Source organism: Schistocerca americana, chromosome 8 (genome assembly GCF_021461395.2).
Source record: "Schistocerca americana isolate TAMUIC-IGC-003095 chromosome 8, iqSchAmer2.1, whole genome shotgun sequence".
Taxonomy (NCBI): Eukaryota; Metazoa; Arthropoda; class Insecta; order Orthoptera; family Acrididae; genus Schistocerca; species Schistocerca americana.
The window spans coordinates 254,656,086-254,683,764 of NC_060126.1; positions in this window are offsets into that span (position 1 = coordinate 254,656,086).

Below are 27,679 nucleotides of genomic sequence, written 5' to 3' on the forward strand. Positions count from 1 at the left end.
GCCATCGCGGAACCCATCTTGCGGATAGCGTTCTCATGTCCAAGTGTTTATGCAAAATATTATGTACCCGTTCATTCGAGATGCCCACGGCACTAGCAATCTCATGGACCTTAACTCTTCTGTCATCCAACACCATGGCATAGATTTTATCAATGATTTCTGGAGCCGTAACCTCCACAGGGCGTCCAGAACGTTCAGCATCACTTGTCCCCGTATGGCCACTCCGAAAATTTTGAAACTACTTATAAACTATTCTAATCGAAGGTGCAGAGTCACCGTAATGTTTATCAAGCTTCTCTGTAGTCTCCTGAGGCGTTTCGCCTTTCATAAAGTAAGTTTTAAGCACCACACACAATTCTTTTTCGTTCATTTTTTGCCAATCACTAAACTTCCTTCATTCACACGAATGCCAAACACAAAGAAATAGACCAATATGGCTGAAACTTGGTGTGCGTTCTTTCCAAATATGCTACTAACTAAACATGACCTCGATACGCGCCGATGGTGCCGTCTCTCGGACTTTGCACTGACTTTTCATACGCCCCTCGTATTTATTAGCAAAATTGTTACATGAATTCAGTAGATGCGTTTTACAACAGAGCTCAGTTTTTGTTACGCAACAGTTAGTCAATATGTGTAATTGTTTTGGCCGGCCGCTGTGGCCGAGCGGTTCTAGGCGCTTCAGTCTGCAACAACGCTGTTGCTATGGTCGCAGGTTCGAATCCTGCCTACGGCATGGATGTGTATGATGTCCTTAGGTTAGTTAGGTTTAAGTAGTTCTAAGTCTAGGAGACTGATGACCTGAGATGTTGAGTCCCATAGTGCTTAGAGCCATTTGAACCATTTTTTTGTGATTGTTTCGTGACAAAACCATTCTCAGTATTACTGATGCCGTTCTTTATATTCAGTTTTATTTACGGATAGTCAGATGCAGTTTAGTTTAATTGTTATCACATAAAGATATGTTCGTGTTACAAAAAAAAGTAGCTAAAGCAGCTCATGCGTACTTACACACGAAGATACGTAAACAGGCACAATACGGTGCTGCGAGTCCATACCACGTCGTATTGCCACACTCCTGCATGCTGCCCGCATCTCGTGGTCGTGCGGTAGCGTTCTCGCTTCCCACGCCCGGGTTCCCGGGTTCGATTCCCGGCGGGGTCAGGGATTTTCTCTGCCTCGTGATGGCTGGGTGTTGTGTGATGTCCTTAGGTTAGTTAGGTTTAAGTAGTTCTAAGTTCTAGGGGACTGATGACCATAGATGTTGAGTCCCATAGTGCTCAGAGCCATTTGAACCATCCTGCATGCTCGCGGGGCCCTACACCATATTAGAGAGGTGTACCAGATTCTTTGGCTCTTCAGTGTATATCATAATCTGTAATCGGAATTTAAGACTTATACTCCAAGTAAAATAGAATAGCTGCATCACGTTCATTCAGTTACAATAGTACAAACGAGCATTTAGAAAATTCCACCATTTAGAAAGTTTGAGATTGGATAAAAGTTACTTGGTGTGCCACAGTAATGTGTAACTTACTTTCTGAAGTTCCCACTCCCACATTACTCCACGTTTTTGTGTGTCTTACAATTATATGAGCGTTTCCACTGCGGTACGAATCCGGACCCTGCCTTACATTTTCAGTGCTCTCGCCAAATATTGGGTAATAGAAGAGTGAATAATGAGACTCGTGCTTCGAGGCGTGCATGCAAAGTTGTGAGAGTAAGACTGTAGCACGTGAAGGACAAGGTGCTTTTCAAACCCACCTGTGACTGACATTTCTAATCTGTCAACTCAGATGGCTCTGAGCACTATGGGACTTAACATCTGAGGTCATCAGTCCCCTAGAACTTAAAACTACCTAAACCTAACTAACCTAAGGACATCACACACATCCATGCCCGAGGCAGGATTCGAACCTGCGACCGTAGCGGTCGCGCGGTTCCAGACTGTAGCGCCTAGAACCGCTCGGCCACCCCGGCTGGCTAAGTTTCCTCTCTGTTTCGCCTCTTTGACTACTTCGCTGGCGACATGCTGATCTCTAGACTGACAGTTTGTCATACTGTGAATGAATAAGCGCTGTAATTTGGTGTGAAATTGTTTCTGTGCCGTTTTCCGGTAAGGTGCTGCTGTGGTCGCCGGCTAGAACGTGCCTACGGAAGTCTGAGCGTGCAGAGAAAGCAAGTGTAGGCACCAACTACTGCGCGCCTTGTAACCTGTTTCTGTCCCATCCGGCGTTCGCTAACGAAGGCGAAACCACTGCCGTGCTTTCTCCGGCGGCGGATAAACTCTCCTTTCACTCAGCAACCCGACGTCCATGAGCTGGCAGCACTATATGACGCGGGGAACGACTGACTACCTGTTGGCGTAACAGTCACCTCATAGCAGTCTCTGTACTCAACAAAGTTTTCACGATCATTTACATCTGATTTATTAGTCTACGAGTCTCTGAGGGTACATAGGACAACTTTCTCAGTATTCTCTGTCGTTCTATTGCCGTTTACCACGTGGGAAAGATGAACACCTAAATCTCTCTGCGTGAACTCTGATTTCCCTCATTTTATCACGATAGTTGTTACTGCCTAAATGGATGGAAGCCAAAAAGAATAGCATTCGGTGACTGTAATTTTCTGAAAGGATCTCACAGCATTGATAAACGCCTCTGTTTTAACGATTGTCACCCCAGCTCACTTACCACATCCGCGACACTCCCTCACTTATTTCTTGAAAATTAAAAACGAACTGCCGTTCTTTGAACCTTTCCGATGCTATTTGGCAGGTGTATCTGGTAATGATCCTATATCAGGCAGCAATACTCCAGAAGAGAACGGACAAGTGTCTTCTAGTAGACACGTTTTAAGTTCGAAGTGTTCCACCAACATAGTCTTTGGCTCACCTTCCCCATTTTCTATGTGATGGCTCTAATTTAAAGTGTTCATACTTATAATCCCTAGTCGTTTAGACGAATCAGAAACCTTTAAATCACCGCGCGGGGTAGCCGCGGAGTCTAGAGCGCCTTGTCACGGTCAGTGCGGCTCCCCGTGTCGGAGGTTCGAGTCCCCCCTCAGGCATGTGTGTATGTGTTGTCCTTAGCGTAAGTTAGTTTTAAGTTAGATTAAGTAGAGCGTAAGCCTAGGGACCGATGACCTCAGCAGTTTGGTCCCATAATACCTTACCACAAATTTCCAAAAAAAAAAAAACCTTTAAATTTCTGTGTTTTATAGTAATCGAAATTTTAAGCAATTTTTTTTGACACTTATGCTGAGGACCTCACATTTTTTATTGTTCACCGTCAATTCCCATTTTCTGCATCACGGAGATATATTCTCTAAATCATTTTCAGCTCATTTTGACCTTCTGATGACTAGTAGACGGTAGACAGCATCATCTGCAAACAATCTAAAAGATCTATTCACATTGTCTCCAAAATCTGTTACGTATACTTGTGCCCAAAACTTAATGTCGAAAGTAACTTTCACATGATGTGGCTCTACATAAATCGATTAAAATTTGGACCATACCTAGAAATAGCTGCTTCAGTGTAATGCACAGTGCAATTGAAAGAAATGCACATTGAGACGAACACAAATGACACTTCTGTTCAAAGACAATAATTATACTGTAGTTACCGCGATTTGTGATGGTACCCTGCACATTAAAAAAGGCGCATATCAGTTCTGAATTGGATGCGATGACCACGGACAGCAAACCGTTCTCTGCGACGTGCCCCCATGCTGGCCAGAAGGTTTGTAAGGAGTTCTTGTGGTAGAGCGTAACATCCTTCCACTAAAGCGTTGACAGCTGCTGGATGGTCGATGGTACATCGGGACGTTCTGCAGTATGTCTCCCTAACGCATTCCATACGTGCTCTATGGTATTCAAGTCGGAGGAACATACAGGCCATTCCATTAAGCAAATATCCGCATGTTCCAACAGCTCCTACACTTTCTCTGTTCGATATGATCGCGCATTGGCATCCATAAAAATGAAGTCAGGGCCAAATGTTCCTCTGAAAAGATGCCCATGGAGAAGGAGGAAGATGTGACAATGACGTTCACCGTTGAGTGTACCGTGTTCAGATATTTCAAGGTCAGTACCTTATTGCCTCTCCATACCATAACACATGTACCGCCAAAACGAACATTTTCGACAGTGACCGTCGGGATGTTATATACCCTCATACAGCGAGACGTGTCAACACGTCCAGTAGGTACATACACTGCGCGTAGGGATTTGAAAAGAATGGTCAAGCAGCTCCTCAAAAATCACGCATTTCTGTAGTCACTGCTAAGTGGCGCTGAAGGTGCTATAAAGAGCGACGCGCAGTGAATGACTGGAAACATATGATTTAGAGTGATTAATCGCGCTGTACCCTTTGGCAGTTAGATGGAAGGGTTTGAGTTTGGCGAATGCCTTGAGATCGTTATCTGCCGTATTGTGCAGTGCCAGAAGTGAAACACGGCGGAGGTGTTGTGACGATATGGGGATGTTTTTCATGGTTAGAGTGTGGATATTTTATTGTGCTTAAGAAAACAGTAAATGAGGATGTGTCTGAACACATTTTACAGCATTTTGTACTATGTACAGCAGAGAAACAGTTCGCAGATGATGATGTTTGTATCAGCGTGACAATGCACCGTGTCATAAAGCAGCAATTGTGAGGCAACGATTTATGGACCGTAGGATTCTTGAAGTTGACCAGTTTGCCCAGTGTTCCAACCTGAACCCAGTGGAACATTTTTGGGATGAGTTAGTATATCGACTTCGCTCCAGACCGGACCGGCCGCTGTGGCCTAGTGGTTCTAGACGCTTCAGTCCGGAACCACGCGGCTGCTACGGTCGCAGGTTCGTATCCTGCCTTGGGCATAGATGTGTGTGATGTCCTTACATTAGATAGGTTTACGTAGTTCTAAGACTAGGGGACTGATGACCTCAGATGTTAAGTCCCATGACAATGCACCGTGTCATAAAGCAGCAATTGTGAGGCAACGATTTGTGGACAGTAGCATTCTTGAAATGGACCAGCTTGCCCAGTGTTCCAACCTGAACCCAGTGGAACATTTTTGGGATGAGTTAGTATATCGACTTCGCTCCAGACCGGGCCGGCCGCTTTGGCCTAGTGGTTCTAGACGCTTCAGTCCGGAACCACGCGGCTGCTACAGTCGCAGGTCGTATCCTGCCTCGGGCATAGATGTGTGTGATGTCCTTACATTAGTTAGGTTTACGTAGTTCTAAGACTAGGGGACTGATGACCTCAGATGTTAAGTCCCATGACAATGCACCGTGTCATAAAGCAGCAATTGTGAGGCAACGATTTATGGACACTAGGATTCTTGAAATGGACCAGCTTGCCCAGTGTTCCAACCTGAACCCAGTGGAACATTTTTGGGATGAGTTAGTATATCGACTTCGCTCCAGACCGGGCCGGCCGCTTTGGCCTAGTGGTTCTAGACGCTTCAGTCCGGAACCACGCGGCTGCTACAGTCGCAGGTTCGTATCCTGCCTCGGGCATAAATGTGTGTGATGTCCTTACATTAGTTAGGTTTACGTAGTTCTAAGACTAGGGGACTGATGACATCAGATGTTAAGTCCCATAGTGCTTAAAGCCATTTTGAGCTCCAGACCCTGGCGTCCAACATCACTAAATTCTATGGTTTTGACTCTTAAGAAAGAATGCGGTTCCATTCCTCCACAGATATTGAGAAATCTCATTGAATGTGACCCCAGCAGAGTTCCACTAATAATGTCCAGATGATGAGATAGTGTGTATTTTCACATACCGAAACTCGGTTCTCATGTAACACAAAATAACGCTCTCAACTGCAACACTCAGTTGACTGCATCTATATGTTGCTGTAAGTGATTTAATGTACGACCACAGTGTTCAGAATATACACAATGGACAAGCTTAAATGGTATACGTGAGATGGGGTCGCAAATCTCTTTCGATATTTCTAATGTAAAACTCAAGTCGGTGAATACTGAATCCACCTGGGGACATCGTCAGCAAAGATCGTAACGCTCAAGAGCGATCTTTCATCATCTATACGATACTGTATTCAAACAATTTGATTAGTATCTTAGCAATACATCGCGTGTCATGATGAAGACCATTTTATCATTTCTTTGTAGCTGTAATGGCTATCCTTGGTAAAACGAGGCAGAGAAATAAAGAGAAATCTTAATACGAGGGCTGTTCAATAAAGAATGATCTTTTTTTTTTTTTTTTGACAACATACCTTTACTCATCTTCATAATTTTTACGGTCCTCCTCAGTTTCCCATGAATGCGATGCACTTGTCCCAGCTTTTCTGCCAGTCTTCAAATACATGCTGGAAACCATTTTTTGAGAGGTCCTTCAAAATCGCCTCCGCAGCGTTCACCACTGCTTCTGATGATTAATAATGCCTCCCACGAAGGCGTTTCTTCATGTTCGGGAATAGAAAAAAGTCACATGGGGCTAAATCCGGAGTATAGGGAAGGTGAGAGATGCACATCACGTTGATTTTTGCAGAGTATTCAGCAACTACATTGGCAATATGTGGCAGCGCATTATCGTGGTGCAGCATCAGCCTGCTTCACGGAAATGTGGTCTTTTGCGCATGATATGGACTTGCAATATTTTCAAGACATCGCTGTAGTATTGTCCAGTTACTGATGTGTGTGCAGGTACAACATGCTGATGAGCCATTCGATGAATATCAAAATTGAGATGACCATAACTTTTCCAGCAGAAGCAATCACTTTTGCTTTTTTGAGGCTTGGCGATGAAGGAGATTTCCACACTGAGCTTTGCTGTTTCCTCTAAGGATCAAAATGATGTAGTCAAGTTTCATCAGCAGTGATTGCACTTGAAAGGAACTTCGGATCTTCTTCTAACATCAACTTTAACTGCATGCAGACCTGCACGCGAATGACCTTTTCTTTGGGAATCAAGAAGTCATGGAACCTATCGCGCACAAACACGTGTCATGCGTAATTTTTCTGTCACCAACGTGTGAGTGGCACCCACTGAAATGTTCAGTATTTCAGAAAGTGGTCTTAAGGTAATTCGTCGATCCTCTCTCACAATGACAGCAGCAGTGTTGACGTTTTCTTCAGAAAGAGCAGTAACTGCAGCACCTTCCTTCGAAATTGATTGTCTCCTCTCTTTAAACATTTTACACCACCTTCGAGCTGTGCTGTAGGGAAGAACAGACTCTCCGTAGGCCTCCTGTAACATTGTATAGGCCTCAGCTGAAGATTTGTTGAGACGAAAGCAGAATTTTAAAGCCGAATATTGTTCCTTGCGTGTTACCTCCATTGCAGCGGTAGGCGATACTGAACATGTCTGACCTTGCCTGCCTCTCACAGGCGGGAACCAGGAGTCCCAGCAATGAAACTACTACGACGTGTTTACTGCACATTAAGCTAACAGAATATCATAAGATAAAATTTTATCGCGAGAAATTATGACCATAAAAAATTATGATCATTCATTATCGAACAGCTCTCGTAATAAACCCCACCTTGTCTTTTTTTTTTTTGGTTTTTTCACTTGCGAACGTACATTCCGAAATCACAGCATCATCAGCGCTTCATCTATTACGTAATGACCTTTATGGCGATGTCATCACTCCAGAAACGCGTATCTACTAATGTTGTTGACTGCCTTTGAACATGACACCACAGTGAATTGGCTCCCGTAAAGTCGGAATTCACCGTAAATATCATCGGGATTTTGGCTACAGATTGAGCCGACGGAATAGTAAGACACTAGACCTTTATTGAGGGAGAGAAGAAAGGGTATAACTGTACATCCGTTGTAACATTTCTGGCTCACAGAGCGATAATATTACATCTCAAGCTTCACAATGCATTGTCCCTTGGAATATTATATCGATTTGATTGAGATTCGCAGTAGTTTACCTCTAGTTAATGTACTGCCATACATTTATTTCATATACATTATGACCTCTTACTTAAAAGCGTGTTGGTCCGTTTCTGGAAAGCAATTCAGCAGTGATTCTGCGTGCCATAGGTTCAACAAGTTCTTGATATGTTTCCAGAGGTTTGTGGCACCAGATGCCTACGCACAAGTCACACACTTCCCGTAAATTACGGGTGGCTGGTTTGTGGGCGCGAAGCTGGCGCCCAACAGCGTCCCAGTTGAGTTTCATCGGATTCAGATAAGCCGAATTCTATGGCAAAGATATCCAAGCGAGTTCACTGTCATGCTCCTCAAACACTGCAGCACGATTCTGGCCTTGTAACACGGACAGTTATCCTGTTGGAAGTTGTCATCGCTGTTGAGGAAGACATCAAGCATAAGGGTTACATCATCATCATCATCATCAGTGTTCTGCCTAAAGGCAGGTTTTCACATGGTAGTTCTCCAGGCTGTCCGGTCTTCTGCCATCTCTTCAGGTCTGCATAATTTCCTCTTCCCTCTATGTCGTCTATCACCTTGTATCTCCTTCCTCCTCTCAGTCTTCTCCCACAAACCAATCCTTCCAAAGGATCTACTAGCAAGCACTCCCTTCTCAATGAATGTCCCAACCAGTTATCTTTCCTTTCTCTTACAACCTTCAGCAGACATCTTCTCTCACCAACCCTTTCCAATACTCTTTCATTACTCACTCTTTCCATCCAGCTTATTCTCTCCATTCTCCTCCACATCCACATCTCAAATGCTTCTAACCTTTTTTCATCCTCCCGTCTCAGTGTCCATGTTTCTGCCCCATATAGTGCCACACTCCAGACAAAATATTTGGCAAGTTTTTTCCTTAATCCTTTATCTAATTTGCCACATAAGAGTCTCCTCTTTCTGTTGAATGCCTCCTTCGCTATGGCAATTCGAGTTTTCACCTCCTGGTGACATCTCAAGTCTTCAGTTATTGTGCTTCCGAGATATTTAAATTCACTTACTTGGCTAATGGTAGATTGTCCTATTTTAATATTGGACAGTCTGCGTCTTGTACTGATGACCATACTCTTTGTTTTTGCTGTGTTTATTTGCATCCCATATTCCACACAAGCTTCATTCAGATCTTTGACCATGTTATCCACTGTCCGCTCACTTTCTGCCACTAATACCATGTCATCAGCAAATCTTATACATTCTGTTCTCTTTCCACCAATACATATTCCTCTTTTCCCATCTAAACTTTTCGCAATAATCTCTTCAAGGTATACGTTAAACAACAGTGGGGAAAGGCAACAACCTTGTCTAACACCTCGTCCAATGCTGCTTCCTTCTGACATTTCATTTCCAATCCTTATCCTTACTTTCTGGTGTAAATGTAGATTCTGTATCAGTCGTCTCGCTTTCCAATCTACTCCTTTCCTCTTCAAGATATCCATCAGCTTGTTTCACTGAACTCTGTCAAAAGCCTTTTCTAAACCTATAAAAACAGCAAAGATTTCTCTACTCTTTTCCATATATCTTTCCCCTATAGTTCTTAACAGGCCAATATTATCTCTTGTTCCTTTTCCTCTTCTAAATCCGAACTGCTCCTCTGCAATCCCTCTATCCAGCTTGCCATATAACCTTCTATTCAACACTCTCAGCAAGACTATAGCTGCATGAGAAATTAGACTGATCGTCCGGTGCTCTTCACATATTTTAGTATTTCTCTTTTTCTCTATTGGTATCATAACTGTTGCAGCGAAGCCCTCAGGCCATTCCCCTTTGTCATATATCTCGTTACAGAGGTAGACTATTTCTTTTCTTGTGTTGTTTCCCAGACTCTTCAATAGTTGTGCAGGCAAATCATCTCTTCCACATGCCTTCCTATTCTTCATCTCCTTCATCGCCGTTTCTGCTTCTGTTACCAAGATGGTAAATCCCTTTCCATCTTCCGGCACATTTTGCTCCTCTTCAACCTTAATTTCGCTTTGCATTTCATCCCTTATACAGACATTCAATATATTCTTGCCATCTGTTCAAAACCTCCTGTGGTTCTTCTGCTAGAGTACCATCCGCTCTTTCTATTTCCGTGTTATTCCTCTTTCTTTTACGCTCAAAAACTATCTCACTAGCCAGTCTATACATCATTTCATACTTTCCCTCTCTCTACCTTTTCTCTATTTCGTCGCATTTCTGTTTCATCCATTTTTCTCTTGCTTCTTCAGTTTCTCTTCTTAATTCATTATTCAGTTTCCTGTACCTCTTTTTGCCTTCTTCAGTTTCTACCCTTTTCCAGGGGTTACAGGTCCCTAATAATGTTCACGTAGTCCACAGCTGTCATGGTGCTTTCGATTACTACCGCAGGTAGCGTGGAAACCCAAGTGTACGTCTCCCATAACATGATACCGTTCCCACAGGACTGTGTCCGTGGCGCGCTGCGTGTTTCGAGTAGCCATTGACCTGAATGACCTGGATGACGGCGTTTTTGGACACGACCATCAACCTGGTTTAACAATAAAATGGATTCATCCGACCAGGCGACACGATACCATTGATCCTTGGTCCAATCTCGGCGATCCCGGGCCCACTGTAGACTTAATTAACGATGTTGTTGGGTCAACATGGGAAGGTGTAGAGGACCACTGCTGTGGAACACCGTGTTCAACACTGTGCACTGAACAGCGTGCTCCAAAAATACTTGTGCCTGTACCAGCACTGCACTCTGTCATGTGACCTGCTATGGATCGCCGCCTATACTGCTTTAGAGTACGGGTAAGCGTCCGATCCCAATGTCGCGTGATGAGGTATGGACGCCCAACTTCTTGTCGCCTAGTCGTAGTTTCAGCATTCTTCAACCACTTATCATAGATGCTCACGACATCCGACTATCTTTGCCGTTTCCGAGATGCTCGTTCCCAGACACTGGGCCATAACAACAACCTGGCTTTTGTCAAAGTCACCTCCAGCGGAGGAATTCTGCATTTGCGCCGCTTATTGTCGTTAGAATGACTCCCCATTTGCCACTGCTCCGCTCATGTACTTCTCTTATCGCGTCACGTCTTCAGCGCCACCAGGCATCATACAACCTCGCGGTGGGTTCAAGTGGTTCAAATGGCTCTGAGCACTATGGGACTTAACATCTTAGGTCATCAGTCCCCTAGAACTTAGAACTACGTAAACCTAACTAACCTAAGGACATCACACACGTCCGTGCCCGAGGCAGGATTCGAACCTGCGACCGTAGCAGTCCCGCGGTTCCGGACTGCAGCGCCTAGAACCCCACGGCCACCAGGGCCGGCTCCTCGCGGTGGGCAGTGGCCATAATGCTCATCAGTGTATAAAAGGCAGTGTCCCGACTGATTGGTTCACTCACTGACTCATCATCGCCCAGTACAGACTACTAAGGACAGAAACTTTAAATTTGCATAGTGTGTTGATGTTACGCTGAAGGGGTCGTTTAAGAAGGGATTTTCCGATATTCCATTCCTAAGGGGCAGAATAGGGGATGAAAAGGTTTTCGAAAATCCGTCACTATAAAGGCAGTTTCGAAGCTAGACCTAACTAAGAAAATTGGTATTTGGTTTCTCGAACATAAATAAAGAAATATGTGCTTCGTCATTTTTGGAAATTTAACCCCTATGGGGTGGAACAGCGAGTGAACGTTTTTTAAAACTACATCGTTATCACAGGACAACTAAAGTATTTTACAGCTACATCTATGAAAATTCGTACTTGGCTTCTCGGTTACAAATAAAGAGATACATGTTTCAGTATTTATGGAAATTTGGCCCTTAAGGGGATGAAATAGGGCCATACCGGTTCGGTGACTCATCATCGCCCAGTCCAAAGCGCTAACGACAGGCCAAAGCGCCAAGGACACCCCAAAGCGCTAACTTGAAATTTGGAAAGGGTGTGGATCTTACACTTGTGGCATAGTTTAAGAAGGAATTTTTCGAAATTACACTCCTGAGGTGAGGTGGTGAAATAAGGGATGAAAGGCTTTTTGAAAAATATCAACATTAAGGCAATTTTGAAGCTATAACTACGAAAACTGGTATTTGGTTTCTCAGTCAGAAATGAAAGCATACGTGTGTCAGTATTTTTGGAAATTCAGCTACTAAATGGAAAGCTAAAAGGTGACAGCTGTATGAAAATAAATCGTTATTAAGGAAACCATTTTGAAGCTACAGCTATGAAAACTGAAATTTGACTTGTCGGCTAGAAATTTAAAAAAATGTGTTCCAGTATTTTTGGAAATTCAACCCCGTAAGGGAGTGGAAATTCAGATGAAAAGTTTTAAGAAAATGTTTCGTTGTATTAAAAAAATTTAAAGCTAAATCTATGAAAATTGGTATTTCACTTCTCTGTTAGACATAAAGAAATATGTGTTAGGGGATGAAAGTTTCTAAGGAAATATCACCACAATAACGTAAAAGGCATCATTAATAAAAATCTTGGACTCCAGCTACGAGAATCGCTTTTTAGTCAGAGGTACATTCGGAAACGAGCGTTCTTCTATGGTCTTAATTATCGTGAAAACAACATAAAATCGATTAAAAGAAAAAATCTGCGCGGGACGTACAGTCTACGCTAGCGAAGCAGCATGAGCTAAGCTAGTATCCAATAAACCTAAATATATTAACTGAAAACAAGAGAATATGATACATATGTCTATTCAAACACAACTTCGAAACTAATCAATTTAGCATCTGGAACAACAGAACTAAAGATTGATTAATAAATGTACAAATCGGCATGGGCCAAAATGAGAGGGCTCTATCTTTCCGAAAGATGTAATCCGTGGAATCCATGTGAAGCTGTGGTGTCACTCACTGCTCCAACATGTATAGGTAAAGTACTTAGCTCAATGAAAGAAGTTGGACCGCCCAGTTTTTATTGTAACGTAGCACAGAAAACACTAACTTTTGGTGAATGACGCTCATGTTCAGTCAAACGTGAAGGATTTTCTGTGTCTCGTATTCGAGTATTATGTTGATTAACTTTGCCACTGCAAAATCTGTATTACGTACGGATTCATTTTCAGGTCCCTTTTGAGAAAACGACAAAAGATCCATATGAAACAATTGTACAAAATAAACGGTACTTTTAAACGGGATCTTTCTACTAGCGATGTAACGACATTCAGAATTTGCAGAGCGTTTCCAGACAAACCATAGGCCGAAACTTAGCAATATCACTTTTGGAGTCCATCTGTTTCGACAACAAAATTTTTTAAACTTCCTGGCAGATTAAAACTGTGTGCCCGACCGAGACTCGAACTCGGGATCTTTCCCTTTCGCGGGCAAGTGATCTACCATCTGAGCTACCGAAGCACGACTCAGAAGTAAAGCTGTGAGGACCGGGCGTGAGTCGTGCTTCGGTAGCTCAGATGGTAGAGCACTTGCCCGCGAAAGGCAAAGGTCCCGAAGGACGACTCAGAAGTAAAGCTGTGAGGAGCGGCCGTGAGTCGTGCTTCGGTAGCTCAGATGGTAGAGCATTTGCCAGCGAAAGGCAAAGGTCCCGAGTTCGAGTCTCGGTCGGGCACACAGTTTTAATCTGCCAGGAAGTTTCATATCAGCGCACACTCCGCTGCAGAGTGAAAATCTCATTCTGGAACAAAAATTTTGTTCGGTGTATATGAATGCTCACTCCATAGACATTCCTGTTCATCGTGGATTGGTTAGCTAACTTGTGGCAGAAAAAAATGTTCAAATGTGTGTGAAATCTTATGGGACTTAACTGCTAAGGTCATCAGTCCCTAAGCTTACACTGTACTTAACCTAAATTATCCTAAGGACAAACACATACACACCCATGCCCGAGGGAGGACTCGAACATCCGCCGGGATCAGCCGCACAGTCCATGACTGCAGCCTTATGGCAGATTTAGACTTCATAGCCGTTCATGCTTTCCTGTCCTCTGCATTCTCTTTCATTCTTTGGTTCCCTCCTTCCGGTCTACTGACATCATCAAGCATCTGGTATCTTCATCTGCCTATCCCTCTCTTCCCAGGAAAAAAAACAACCTTCAACTGTTTCTACTAGAAGGCAGTATCGTGTCATACTATGTCCTCTCCAGTTTAGTTTCCTGTTCTTCACTTTCAGCAACATCCTCAGACATTCATCATCTCTTTTCAGTACCTCCTCATTGCGGACTTTATCAGTCAAGGCGATCTTCTCCATTCTGCGCCACACCCACATTTCACAAGCATCTATTCTCTCTCCTCCTGCTTCCTCAGTGTCCACCTTCTGATCAGTGCAAGACGAAGCTTCACAACAGGTATTTCACTACCGCTTTCTTAATTCTGTGTTCAAACCACGAGCTAAGAGTCTTTTCTGCTTTCGAAATGCCTCTTTCGCCGGCATCATTTTCACTCTGACGTCTTGTTTACAATGCATACCTTCCCTGTGCCAGAATCCCAAATATTTGAATGCACTCACTTGCTCTGTGTTAAGGCCCTAACTTATACTTCGCCCTTCTTTTCTATAAGCCTATAACGAGCCCTTTTTTACTTTTATTTATTTTCATACCGTATACTACATAGACTTCATTCAGGTCATTTAGCATTTGAATCAATATCTCTTGATTTTCTGCAATAATCATCATGTTATCCGGGAATCTTAAGCATACTATTTTCCTTCCATCTATCCTAGCGCCCTTTTTCCCATCAAAATGAATTTTCATTATTTATTGCAAATAAACCTTAAATAGAATAGGTGAGAAGTCGCAGCCTGTAACCTCCCCACCGCAATTTTTTAAAAGAAAATATAGCAATACTTAATAGAAATGGGGGCCAAGTGTAACCTCCCCACAAAAATTTTAAAAGAAAATAACGATACTAATTAGAAATGCTGATGGACATGGCTCTATGCGTAACCTGCCCACAATCAAATGTACTGACAATGGCAACAAATGTGAAATTCGCAATCTGACTCAATTATAATTCCTTCAAAAAATTAAAGTCCATTCAGTGACAAGAAAATTCAATTAAACCGAAATATCGGTTTTTGGCCCTGTGTAAAAACAATCAGAATTAAAGTCTTACCTCAGAATAAATGGATGTCACATATCTGCTCTTGTTGTTGCGCACCACTTGGAGGAACTACATTGCAAATAATAATATTCTCCTTTTTTTTGTAATTCTAGTGAAATTTTTCTTCAAAAAGAAGTGGAATGAAATGGGAAGTGCAATGAGATCTTTAGTTCAAAAAAATTAAACTTTTGAAAAAATGCTTTTGAAATAAAAAATTATTATTGGGAGACTTGTTGGAGAATAATTACAATAAATAAAATTTTTCATTATCTAATGATTATATTAATTAACAGTATACCTTATTCCTCATCTTGACCATTGTTGCCGACCGCCTACATCACACAACCGCACTGGGCTGCTACTACTGACCGACCGCTCTGCATGACGACTACAGACTGAGTACTGCTCTCAACTAGACAGAGCTACAGACTCGCAACGACTGACTGACTGCTACTCTGCATAGCGACAACTAACTCGCAAAGACTACTACTGACTGAGAACCGCTCGCAACACTCGCGCGGTCAAGCGCATACTCTCTGGTCGCAGATGCTACAATGCCTCGCCATCGCTGCTGCGTTACATACGTGTTTCATAACCCTCCACTCGGGGGGCAAAAATTTGGCAGCGATGGTGAGTCATTTGGACTTGCCAAGCGCGGCAAAATTTTTCTTTAATTAACAAAATCCTACAACTTACAGAATATTTAAATGTTGTGCACACGCACTAAGTACAAAATATATCAGACAAGGACAAAATGTGAATACTAAACATAGTAGCAAATCAGAAAAAAGTATATACAAACTTTTTGACAGATAAAGTGCACAGGCACTGAAAAAATTCTTTAGCATATGCAGAACAAATAAACAGACTGGCAAGAATAATTAGATGTAGTACATAAAGTAAATGTTGTGCACACGCACTAAGTACAAAATATATCAGACAAAGACAAAATGTGAGTACAAAACATAGTAGCAAATCAGAAAAGTATATACAAATTATTTGACAGATAACAAAGTGCACAGGCACTGAAAAAATTCTTTAGCATATGCAGAACAAATAAACAGACTGGCAAGAATAATTAGATGTAGTACATAAAGTAAATGTTGTGCACACGCACTAAGTACAAAATATATCAGACAAAGACAAAATGTGAGTACAAAACATAGTAGCAAATCAGAAAAGTATATACAAATTATTTGACAGATAACAAAGTGCACAGGCACTGAAAAAATTCTTTAGCATATGCAGAACAAATAAACAGACTGGCAAGAATAATTAGATGTAGTACATAAAGTAAATGTTGTGCACACGCACTAAGTACAAAATATATCAGACAAAGACAAAATGTGAGTACAAAACATAGTAGCAAATCAGAAAAGTATATACAAATTATTTGACAGATAACAAAGTGCACAGGCACTGAAAAAATTCTTTAGCATATTCAGAACAAATAAACAGACTGGCAAAAAATATTATGTTGACAAGTGTACATGCACTGAAAAATGTCTTTAGCATTTTCACAACAAATAAACATAATGGCAAAAAAAAATTCATGTCCAAAGTGCACATGCACTGAAAAATGTCTTTAGTATTTTCACAACAAATAAACAGAATGGCAAACATCATGTCGACCAGTGACATAAGTGTACTCACACTGGAGTTTAGCGAATCGAAAAATGTATAACCTATGAACATAAATGATGTTACCAAAAAAAAATTTTTTCTTTATGTGACAAGAATCAGGATAGGAAAGGGAAGGATTGCATCATGGTTGTAGCACTTTAGATTGCACACAGCTGCTCTGAAAGTCCATATCTTTCCACAGTAGTACAACACCAAGTGACACAACTTGAAGTTCTTTTCCCATCAGAATTTATCAGTGTAGCCAAGACACTGAACTGTCGTAGTAATGTTCCATGTTTTCATTTTGGCAGTACATTAGGTACACCAAACAGTGGGACCATAATAATGTCTTCATCGCTCATGGTGGTGGACAGCATGTCGTGTCAACACCACACTCTTATAAGGCACACCAATCGTAGAATTAGTGCAAAACCAAATATAGTGCTCCATGATCACTGGGATAAACAGGACAAATGGACATTGCAGTAATTCAGGGTAGTCAGCTTATGAGGTGAAGGACATCAAGTCACATAATATTGACAATTACAGTCTTCATTGATAGTTCGTGGCATTCATAGCCCAGTTATTGAACATTTCTGTACCAAGTATGTAGTATTACAGAAAAATGTTCATTAATTGTTTTACATAGAATCAGTAGCCTTCTTTTCCTGGTTACAAAATATTATGAAATAATCGCATTCTTTTCAGTTACAGAGTATAATTAAGAATCATTAACCTTCTCCTAATTACAGTTAATTAATCATTTGTCATTCCAATCTATTAAGAATCATTAGCCTTCTTCTAATTACAAAGCATTATTAAACAATCACATTTATTTCCAATTACAAAGTATGAACATTGAAAACAAGAGTTAATTAATGGCATAATTAATAACAATTTCGTTGATTGACATTAATTATTGGCACTCAGTGGCCATCAAGTATTGAATAGAATAAAACATAGTTCATCATTCAGTATTATTCAGATCATTACAAAGTCATTATTAAAAATCAGTTAATTACAGTCAAATCATTAGTAATCACAGGCATTACAATAAACAGTGGCAGTTATTAGCTAGTGACAAAGCATTATTTTGAATATAGTCTCATTAAGAGGTCATTACTCGAGTGACATGCTATTCAGAGTTGATCAGTATTATTCAGAATTATCATAAACTAGTGACATTATGTGGGACTGGTAATACATTTTTTTGGTAGCAATGCATTGCGTTGGGATCGATAATTAATTGCTGAGGCATAATACTTTTTGCTTTTGACCTATTGCTGCAAATGAGGATAGGTAACGTCATTCGTCATGAGTCAGCTGTAGCAAGATTATGTAACAAGGCAGTACATGTGATCACATTTATAAATGATAAACACAAATGGGTAAAAAATATAAAAATGCAAGTACTAGAACAGGTATAATAAGTAACAGGTTTAGTAAGTGTCATGAAAAACTTCTCCTGGAAAAAATACAAAAACGGATTATTGACCTGAAAGAAGAAACGCACACTATGCTGAAAAGTAGTGAACTTCGAATTAACAAGTAGTGAAATGTGTATAAAATGTGTTCCATAGCTGTCCTTTCCAAAACTTTCCGTCATCCTACTATGCAATGTAACACCTGCTGTCAAAGCAAACTGCAACAAATACTTAAATAACTACGTAGCATAAATACATAACTTCAACATTATCCTCATCTGTCACCTGTAAAGAAAAACTTCATTATTCATAACATCATATCCTTCATCATTATCATCACCTGTAAAGAAAAACTTCATTATTCATAATACCATATCCTTCATCATTATTCATCAGTATTCATTATCATCTGCAAAAAATCACTTCATTACTCATTACATAACTATTCCTTATCTCTAGCATATTTCATCACTAAAACTAAGATGTGTAGTTCTCTCTGACAGCCTGCATCAATCACCTTGTATTCTGAAAGAAAAAATTAGTTAAGACTGCTATTCTGTGATGAGTATTGTATATTCTTGTTAATGCCTGCCAATCCTGATCCATTTACTCTTCCTCATAAAGTTATTGCATCTTCTTTCGTTTATTCCGTAGGTGAAATTCCCATTTCTGTTGAATTTATCTCTTACACGCATTATTCTTTCTGAAATTGATGAACAAAGATTAATGTCTTGCATTTAAATCATATACCCACTAAATAATGACTGGTTTATGGTGACACAATTAACCATACAGCATAACATGACAGAAAACGTAATATGTCCAAGACATTGACAGTGTTCGGATGCGAAAAAATGTACACAGAATAATACAATGCAGTAGCAAAAAAAATGTGAAACAGTCACGATGCTGAGATGTCATAAGGCAAAAAAAAATGTCAAAGTCGACTGGTGTGTGTTATATCTTAACTATTTCATAGTGCATACAAACAAAACTGGAGTACAGTCATATACACAAAAAAATGGAAAATGTGCACGGTCTGATGTGTAACGACAAGAAAAGCGACCTGCTAACCTTACCTTGCCGGGCACTTGCCAAGAAAAAAAATACGATAATCATCAATAATTAGTCAGGTGAATTAATTGCATTAGTAAATGGCATCATAGTGTGTTGAATCATACAGTGGTTTCACTCAATAAACGGTTTAATGTTTGAGATACGGTGATTGCCTTTCGATTTTCTGGTTCTCAAAGTTTCGACGTGTACAACATTGGGGTGAGGGATGCTGCGAATCCGATACGGACATGCGTATAGAAGTTCAAATTTACTGCACTTACCTTTTAATTTGCTGGATAAATAGTGTGTACGTACTAATATCTTCTGTCCAACGTGAAAGTCGCGGCGTGTACAAACCTGTTTTTGCTGTCTTCTCCGGCGCTCTGCGGCACGTTTGATGTTGTTCAGCGCAATGTCAATTATTTCGTGGTGTCGTAGGCGACGATTTTTGGGGAATTCTATTAATTCTTTAATTTTGTTCGGTGGTTCAACGTTTTTCAGTATAACAGTCGGAGATAGCATAATGGATTCATTTGGAATGGAATTAATTACATCTTGGAATGAGAGTATGTGTGTATCCCAATCAATATGTCCTTTGTGGCAGTATATTCTGCACAGCTTACCAATTTCCTTCATTAATCTTTCACAAGGGTTCGAAGAAGCGTGGTACTTGGATATATAGATCGGAGAAATGTTTCTAGCTCGTAACATGCGTGTCCATACACTACTACGAAATTGAGATCCATTATCAGAAATTACTTTCATTACATGCCTTACATGAAATAGAAAATGTTTTATAAATGCATTTGAAACAGTTTTAGCAGTAGCTTTGCGTAATGGAGTGAAAGTAACAAATGTTGAAGTGAGTTCAACAGCGACAAAGATGTAGCAAAAACATGGTAGTGAGGTCGGACATGTTCTTTTGTGTTCCGATTCTACTTTGTTACTATCCGTAATAGTTTGCACGTGTCAAAATTAATCATTTGCTGAAAAACATTTGTTTGTGTTTTGTGAGTGTCGTAAATTGGTAGTGACAGCAGAAGACAACACAGCTGACGGACAGAAGCATTAGCTCGTGCAGCTGACCAAAGCATGTGAAATAAAAAAAAGAATACTATGTCTCGTAATGACGACGAAATGAAATTTTCAAATGCAACTTGTTGAATGTACATGACGCTGAAATTTGCTTTGCAGAAGTTGGTTGCGATGTCTTGCTGATTGTTGCCGAGAGAACGCGATAGTGCGTCTGCTATAACATTTTGTGTGCCGGGAATATGAACAATCGTAAAATTAAATTCTTGTAAATATAGTTTCCATCTACTTAATCTGTCGTGAGTAAATTTAGCTGAAAGCAAAAATTGTATAGCTCTATGGTCTGTGTAAACGGTGGTATGTCTGCCATAAAGAAAGTGCCGAAATCTCGTAAAAGCCCATACAACACATAATGTTTCCAGTTCTGTAACGGAATAATTTCGTTCAGCAGGTGACAAAATGCGACTTGCAAATGCGATGTTTTTAATTACTGTAGAACCATCTTCTTCAATTTCCTGGAAAATGTGTACGCCTAAAGCGGTGTTGGAACTGTCGGTAGCAATGGAAAAATTTCTAGTAAGATCGGGGTGCGATAACAGTGGACCATTCAACAGAGCATGTTTCAGGTTCATGAATTCAAAATGTGCTTGCTTATCCCAAGACCAAATACTGTTTTTACCTGTTAATTGGCATAGTCTAGGCGTGTCTAAAGCAGAATAATGAATAAATTTACGAAAAAAGTTAATTAAGCCCAAAAAACTGCGTAATTGCTTCTTCGTCGTAGGAACAGTAATGTCACGTAGAGCTTGAAGTTTTTCCGGATCAGGTGCAATGCCTTCTGCTGAAATTACGTGTCCAAGAAATTTTATAGAAGTTTTGCCAAAGTGCGATTTACTAAGATTAACTGTAAGTCCTTGTGCATAAAAGGTTTGTAACAGTTGTTCAAGAACCAGATTGTGTTCAGACCAATTAGCTTCTGCTATAAGAATATCGTCTACGTACGTCGTAATTTTGTCTTTAATGCAAACGTGTGTCGGATGGCGTCAAAATTAATAACATTTTCGTGAACAAGATTCTGCGTGCCTAAATTATTGCTTACGTTATTGGAATATGCAATCTGTACTGTGTCTGGTCAAATTCTATCGTACGTGCTGTTATTTACGGGAGAATATTGTGGCATATCCACTATATGAACTGCTTTGTTATTTCTTACTGACGTGTTACGCTATGGATGACACCTATTGTCTGTTTCATTCATGATTATTTGTTGTTGCTGATGTTGTTGCTGCTCATAAGATCGACTGTTATTAAATGTACGCTGAAAATTGTGCTCATAATTTTTTTTTTTTTTTTTTTTTTTTTTACGTCTGTCATGATAGTAATTTCTATACGGCGCATTGCGATACGAGTTGAAATAGTGTGTTGTCTGTACGTAGTTATTTCTTTGCTGCCATGCGTTACTATTTGTTGGAGCTGGGACTATACGTGCACGCGGCGAAACATTAAAGTTTGGTTGACCTTGTAGACTGCATTGTTGGTTAGGCATGCTAAGCGGCTGACTTTCATGCTGCTGTGGTGAAAAAACATCTATTGTTACAAAAATATGGTTCCTATTGCTGATAATTTTACACATACTGATGATTACGATTTTATCTGTAATTAAAATTACGGCGGTAGTTGTCATTACGGGAGTGCCTACTGAAAATTGTCACATTCGGTAAAAGTTAGTCACATCGGGTTTTCATTACTCGTTTCTTAATACTACGTAGAGCAATAGTTAAAGAGCAGTTTTGATAGATATAAAGGATAGTAGAAGAAAAGGCAGCAGTGCAGAAAACTAAAGATGAAATAGCACTACTACAGCTCGGGGCCCTATGCTCGCTACGGCACATATTCATTAAAGCGTAATGAATCCCCTGAGGTCATTTACGCACTGCAAATAAATTTTAGCTTTTGTGTTACAGGCAATAGCGGTAAAATTTCAAAGGCAAATTGTTGTATCCGTGCTAATTCAAATTTCTTCATTACAGGCAATGCTGTTGTAAATACAAAAATAAATTGTCGCATCTGGTTCAAAGCTAGCTTCTGCATTACAGGCAATAGCGGTGAATGTACAAAGATAAATTGTCGTATACAGTGCAAAGCGTGTACCTGTACGCTGTCATTATTAAATTCCTTAGATTTTCTTACAAATGCAAATTGCTCGAAATCTACGTTCTCGTCACTTAGTTTGATAATACGTTCAGGTTTGTGTGAAAGTCTGTTTGTCTGTGTGATTTCGGATTTCAAGTTGCGTAGCTTTTCAGATTTTAAGTCGCGTAGTTGCTGTAAATTGTTCACATTATACACGCTGCGTAAGTCTGACAAATGCTCGCAACGTGGCGGATTCTGTGACGTATTGGTGACTGAAATAATTGTTAATTCTGTTACTTTAATACTTTCGTCAATCTGGTTATTGTGTCGTTCACTTTTCTCGTCAACTTCCGTATTCGGAGTGTATGAAACTTCCACTGACTCTAAATTAACTTCGTCGCGAATCTGTACTTCGTTTTTAGGGCATTGTTCGGTGACTGCATTAATTTCGTGTATCTGTGTTGCGTTTGCTGAACATTGTTCAGTGACTGCATTAACTTCGTCTTTATGTAATTCTGTTGTGCTTACATGTGTACTATTTAATTCTTGTGCAACCGTGCCAACTTTTTCATTACTGTTATTAGCACAAGTCTTAGTATTCACACGTAATTGTACTTTAGTGTCCTGACATTGTATGGTAACAGCTGTAATCTGTTCGCTAACTTGTTTGTTCTGTTCTTTACGGTCGTCTTGTTTTTCGTTTGTGAGATCGACACTTTTATCAATTGTTTCGCTAAGTTGTTTGTAATGGCTGTCGACACCCTCATCTACCTGCCTGCAATGGTTGTCAAAACCTCCATTAAGTTGTTTGAAAAAATTATTCATCATTTCCCTCCGCTGTTTGTACTGTTCCCTAAGTTGTTTGAAATTTTCATTCTGTTGTTTACTCTCTTCCCTAAGTTGTAGCAGTATTGCCATAATTGGATCCGAGCCAAAATTACCATTTCTATTATCTGTACTGTGTGGTGGTATATGTGCAATTGTCACGTTCTGTGCGACCATTTGGTCATTCTGCATTTTAGAAAAAGGTTTACCAGTCAAATGTACATTATCAGTCATTGTTTCGGAATTAAATAAATCCGCCCTACTTTGTGTGATCTGTTCATATTCATTAGACAAATTTGTCTGTTCGTTACTTGGGTTTTCCAAATCGGGTGTGTTAAGCTCTGCAGCGCTCATTACAATAGAGCGTTCTGCGTCATCAATTGTCGTCAAGTTAACAGACGAGACAATTGAGTTCGTTTGTTCATCATTAAGGTGAAAGTCATCATTAGTGGTTGGAATGCACTGATTGTTAGTGAACGCAGGATTGTCATCATTACGTTGCGTATCACAATTACTATCGGTCACGTTGTTTAAGTCGGTAATTTCATTCACAATACTTCGCGATACACTATTCACAGTCTTTTGCGGCATTTTTACAATAGTCAAAATTTTTCACAAAACAAATAAGCACAATGCAAAAGCAACACACAAATACAACAAAGCAGCAAATTGCCGTTGACCTGTAGAAAGAAAGTCACAATATTATTAAAAGCGTTGCGCCAAATCCTAATTATCTAAGCAAATAAGAGCAGATATCTGACTGTCGCTCAAAAGACTCTCAACGAAATACGATCCTGGACTGGGTGTCGCCAAGTGTAACCTCCCCACCGCAATTTTTTAAAAGAAAATATAGCAATACTTAATAGAAATGGGGGCCAAGTGTAACCTCCCCACAAAAATTTTAAAAGAAAATAACGATACTAATTAGAAATGCTGATGGACATGGCTCTATGCGTAACCTGCCCACAATCAAATGTACTGACAATGGCAACAAATGTGAAATTCGCAATCTGACTCAATTATAAATCCTTCAAAAAATTAAAGTCCATTCAGTGACAAGAAAATTCAATTAAACCGAAATATCGGTTTTTGGCCCTGTGTAAAAACAATCAGAATTAAAGTCTTACCTCAGAATAAATGGATGTCACATATCTGCTCTTGTTGTTGCGCACCACTTGGAGGAACTACATTGCAAATAATAATATTCTCCTTTTTTTTGTAATTCTAGTGAAATTTTTCTTCAAAAAGAAGTGGAATGAAATGGGAAGTGCAATGAGATCTTTAGTTCAAAAAAATTAAACTTTTGAAAAAATGCTTTTGAAATAAAAAATTATTATTGGGAGACTTGTTGGAGAATAATTACAATAAATAAAATTTTTCATTATCTAATGATTATATTAATTAACAGTATACCTTATTCCTCATCTTGACCATTGTTGCCGACCGCCTACATCACACAACCGCACTGGGCTGCTACTACTGACCGACCGCTCTGCATGACGACTACAGACTGAGTACTGCTCTCAACTAGACAGAGCTACAGACTCGCAACGACTGACTGACTGCTACTCTGCATAGCGACAACTAACTCGCAAAGACTACTACTGACTGAGAACCGCTCGCAACACTCGCGCGGTCAAGCGCATACTCTCTGGTCGCAGATGCTACAATGCCTCGCCATCGCTGCTGCGTTACATACGTGTTTCAAGCCCTGTCTGGCCCTCTCTCGATCTCGCTATCTTCCAAGATCTCATTTCCCATTCCCCTTCAGATCAAGTACAGATCTACATCGAGTATTCTCTCCTTCCACCTTACTCCCTTTCTCTAGACTCTGAACACTAAGCCATCCAGATACAGTGTAATCGCAACTGCATGGACTATCTTAGCCCACCTCCCGTCAGGCCCAAACTTTCAACTTATCCACACACTACTAATGCAGTGCTCCTTAACCATTATCTTCATTACTCGCGGCATTTCGCCGATTCTCAAGAGTTCGTGCCTGGTGTGTATCCGCTTTGAAGAGATTTTACAACAAGATGGATGTCAAGGATATTGGACGCTTATTTTGTGCATCACTTCTGCTACCCTTCTGTATTTTCATACATCTTGCGAACCAAGGAAATGCAAGAGGCACAAGAAACCTCACTACTGACTACTGAATAGGGGAAGATGAAATAAAAAAAATTTCTCTGTGTTTCGTTTGACACATTTCTCAGCGAACATCAGGTTTGCTTGCGGAGAATACCTGATGATGAGTAGCATTCAAGATGCCATCTGCTAGCTGTGAGTCGTGGTTGTATAAAGATGACAAACATAGTCAGCCTTTTGACGTACATAACTAGACAAAGGTTTTCTCCATATTTTTCCTGCATGTATTTTAATGTCATCTGCTCACCATCCAGGATGTCATCGTCTCGCTCTTTAAAATCTTGAAATCCAACAGATACATTTTCACTCGATCCAGCATCCCCCCATCTGTCTACATGATCTACCCACCTCAATTTCTCTTTCATTACAGTCGTACTCACGTCTTTCACTCCTCTCTGTCTCTCATCTAATTGCTCGTTTCCTTAGCTCTACCAATAATTTCCAACGTGCATTCCTCGATTACTCGAAGATCTTTATGAGTTTTTGCCTCATTTCCTAACTTACATTGCCTGATAAAAAGCATTGAAGCACCCAGAAGACCTGATTGGATGCCAAAGTAATTTCGTGCATGTACACACCATCGGTGGGTATGTCAATTCTGTGCGACAGGTAAAACGGGCGTCAGAGGGCATAAATGTTGTTCGCTTTTAGTAGTGTTAGCAAGTCTGATAGGGTACATAACCACCGTGAATAGCGTGAGATGATGAGAGATGGGTTAAGGGATACGGAGACACCGCGTAATCGTCTGAGAAAGCGTCATCAACACTTGACGAAAGTGTGAAAGCGGCCTCATTGTGGGTCTCCATTTGGTCAGCTGGTCGAATCGAGTAATGCTCAGATTTTGGTATTTTCGGATATGACAGTGTTCCAGTGTTGGACTGCGTGGGAATATGAGGACACTCGCTGTGAAGGTTTCGTCGCCCACGTCTAACCACTGGAGAATAACCGTATTGTGCACTAAGTACATCGTAAGTGATGAACCCCATGCAAAATTCTGTGTCATCACATACTATTAGTCAGAGACTAAAAGCAGCCAAACTAGAGATTTGCCATACCATGCCTAGGCTGCCATTAACACCTAAACACAAAAGCCTACTTTTGGAGCGGAGCTGCGACTATTGACCCAGAAGCATGGACTGCTGACGAGTGCGGTCGCATCATTTTCAGCTATGAATCAAGGTTTATGGTCCATTATGGGTGACCACAGTCGCCGAGTACAGCGGTGACCTCGGAGGAGGTCTCACTTATCAAATATTTTGGAGTGGCATAGCGGTGTTACTCCTGGCGGCATGGGGTTGGGAGTCATCGGAAATAACGTAAGGTCATAACTGGTAGAGACTGAAGGAACTCTGATGGTAGAAAGGTACTTCAAGAATACCTTGCGTCCTCACGTGTTCGGACTTTTGAGTCTGCCCCTAACCTAGCCTTCATCTCTCAGTGATGTGAAGATTCGCTGGAAACAACACGTGGATCAGATTCCATGCTAAACTGTCGGTCCCCTTTTTCTGATTGGATTACTGGTGTAGGTTAAGGACACGCAGGTAGCCCAAGTGGCGTCCAATAGGAAGACTGGTACCAGACCAGTGAGCCACATGAAATTTTTGTTATATCTCTCAAGTGACTGCATTGTGGTGCCATTGTTCAACATGACAGTACTCGTCCACACATGGAACGTGTCTTTACGAGTTGTGTGCGTGATTTTGAGGCTCTCCAGCGTGCAGCAGGAACCCCACATATGTCCTCGATCGAGCATGTTTGGGACCAGTTCGATAGTCAACTGCGTCCTAGTGCCAATCTTTAAGTTATCAAGGACCAATTGCAACAGTTGTGCGGCAGCTTGCCTCAGTAGAGGACATGACACCATTTCACACCCTTCCCCAGCGGGTCAATGTGTGCTTCCGGGTCAAAGTGTTCGTCGTCAGGCTGATAAGTGAGCTCCTACGGTCAAGTTATTTATAAATTTGACTCGATATTTTAATCACTGAAATAACATCACATACCCACACATCACATAGAGTTTCATGTCGTTTCCTCCTCCCCTTCTAGGTACTTCAGTTTTCTTGTCAGGCAGTGTAATTCCCAGAGCATCGCATGATTTAATTCGACTACATTACATTACCTCAATTTTACTTTTGTTGGTGTTCAACTTACAATCTCTTTTTAGGACATAATCCATTTTGTTCAACTGTTCTTCTGTGTCCTTCGCCGTCTCTGACAGAATAACTATGTCATCGGCGAACCTCAAAGCTTAAAGTCTTCTCCTCAGACTGCAATTCCCTTTCCGAATTTGTGCCAAGTTTCCTGTATTGGTTGCGAAATGAACTGATTGAATAATGTCGAGGATAGGGTGCAACACTGTCTCACTCCCTCATCAACCACAGGTCCCCTTTCATGCCTTTCGACTCTTATCACTGCAGTTTGGTTATTGTACAGCTGTACCTAACCTTTCAGTCCCTGTATTTTATCTCTGGTATCTGCAGAATTTCAAAGAATATAGTCCAGTCAACATAGTCAAAAAC